Here is a 1,645-nt window from a genome sequence, read left to right as displayed (position 1 = left end):
AGAGTTATGTGATTATCAGAATCTCAGCTTTCATTTAACAAAAAGGAAAGTTTCTAGTCCTCATGGATGCAAAAAAAAGTATGAAAACACACCCAACGCGGAAATAATTGCCTGAGTCTGCCAACAGCCTTCATCCGAGGGAGTCATTGGAGTCTGAGGGGAAGGGCACCCTGCTGCTGCTCTCACCACTGCCACTGGTCCATGAAGGGAAGGGAGGGCCTCCCGGTCTCTCTAGGTAGTCAGGAAGGAAATGGAAACATCCCCAAACTCCCTAGAGCAGAGGGCCTCCCATGCAGAATACTGGCTGCCAGCCTTGCACTATGGGATCAGAAAGGTGGCCCACACTGAAGCAATACCCATTTGTGGCAAGAAAGAGAGCCACCCCCTACAGCAGACTGTGGAGTTGTTGGTAATATGCTCATCCCTCTCCTTCAGGCTGTGAGCAGCAGGGAGATAGATATCAGTGTCATTGTCTTTAGCCGTGGTATTAACAATCTGCAGAGATGCACAGGGCAGTTCCCTCTCAAAGCGATCATTCCAGGCTCTGCAGACTTGTGCAAATATTGCACCATCAGTTAGGATGGGATCACTCCCCTCCCCGTCGGGACTCTTGGTCCTGGCTCTCTGCAGATGGGGTCAGTCCCCTCCTCTGATGCTATAGGTCTGGACAGATTCAGGCAGTGTCGCTGCATTGGTCATTCTGGGGTCAGTCCACTCTCTTGGGGCCATTGGTCCAGGCTCTCTGCAGACAAAAGCACCATTGCTATGTCAGTCACTATGGGGCCAGTCCCACTTACTTGGGGTATCACTGCATGCTCTCCGCAGACTCAGGCAGCGTCACTGTATCAGTCACTCTGGGCTAACTCCCCATTACTGGGGCAGTCTGTGAAGGCTCTCAGCAGACTCAGGCAGCATTGCTCTGTTGGTCACTTTTGCAGGCTCAGGCTGTGTTGCTGTACCAGTCGCTCTAGGGTCAGCCTCCCTGGGGCTATAGGGCAAGGCTCTCTGCAGGCGTAGGCAGCGTCGCTGTATGGGTTACTCAGGGGTCAGTAGTCTATGGGGGCTATTGGTGCAGGCTCTTAGCAAGCTCAGGCAGCGTGGCTGCATCAGCACTGTGGGGCCAGCCCCAGTGCTACGGGTCCAGGATCTCTGCAGACTCGGGCAGGGTCGCTGAGAACGAGCGGTTCCCACCTCTCCCCCCAGGACAACCCCGCCCGCACTCCCCGGGCAACGCTCGGAACAGCCAGTCTCGCGCCACACGCCCGGACCCGCCCCCGTTCCCGCCCCTCCGCTCCGCGCGCCACGTGCCGCGGTCCCGTCGGAAGCCCCACGGACTCATGGGACATGTAGTTTTTTGGCGGTTCGGCGCAGCCCAGGCTCCGTCCCCGCGCCGAGGGAAGCGCCTCGCCAGCAGCGCGCGGGGCCAGGGGAAGCGCGGAGCTCGCGCCAGTGACGCGCGCGTTCAGCAGCCCTCCCCTACGCCGGAAGTGCCGGCGCAATGGGCGGGGCCTCGGGGGCGTCCCTGGCGCGTGTTCCGGTCGCGGGGTTTCCTGGTTGGTGCTTCCTGGTGCAGGAGCCGGCAGCGAGTATGTGAGTGAGCGGGGCCGCCGGCGGGCAGGCAGCACCCAGCGTGGCGGGCCGGGCC

The 1,645-nt window shown here is 59.9% G+C and overlaps 1 pseudogene; it reads left to right on the top strand.

The window, feature by feature from the left end:
• Positions 1-1,527: 1,527 nt before the first annotated feature.
• The window catches only part of LOC115271531, an 11,138-nt pseudogene continuing 11,020 nt past the window's right edge, over positions 1,528-1,645 (top strand).

Source organism: Terrapene carolina, unplaced genomic scaffold, assembly GCF_002925995.2.
Source record: "Terrapene carolina triunguis isolate 2854851 unplaced genomic scaffold, T_m_triunguis-2.0 Scaffold35022, whole genome shotgun sequence".
In the NCBI taxonomy this organism is placed as follows: Eukaryota; Metazoa; Chordata; order Testudines; family Emydidae; genus Terrapene; species Terrapene triunguis.
This window is presented reverse-complemented; position numbering and strand designations above follow the sequence as displayed.